We start from the raw sequence: 468 nt of genomic DNA, 5'->3' as shown, positions 1-468 counted from the left end.
TTTTGGGTTGTTTTTAAATATCCTACCAAATCTTTAAAACTTTAAAAAAATATTCTTAAATCTTTAAACCTGCTTCTAGATATAAAACAATGAAATACCCTACCAAATCTTTCATTGTTCTATACCCAGAAACAAGTGGTCTGCTATATAGCATTGATTGAATCAGGCAGTGGCAGGAGAGAACTTCCATGACATATGGAGAAGAATCTGTGAGTAGAGGTGTTGTGTGATTTCATGCCCCCTCATTCCAACCCATTCTTTACCTCCCCCCCCCCATTCAACTCTTCAAATACATTTAAATAAATTCAGGAATGTCTCTTATCTCAAGTATATGATGCAGGTTAGCCACAACAATGGCTATTGCCCTGCAAAACCACAAACGGATACGTAAAATGGTTTCATCGGCTTAACAAACACACAGAACTAAATAGATCCATGGCAAAACCCAAAGCATCTTGACAAAACAAG

This window comes from Aythya fuligula, chromosome 16, assembly GCF_009819795.1.
Source record: "Aythya fuligula isolate bAytFul2 chromosome 16, bAytFul2.pri, whole genome shotgun sequence".
NCBI classification, from domain to species: Eukaryota; Metazoa; Chordata; class Aves; order Anseriformes; family Anatidae; genus Aythya; species Aythya fuligula.
The sequence above is the reverse complement of the archived record's forward strand: the minus strand, read 5'-3'. Positions refer to the sequence as shown.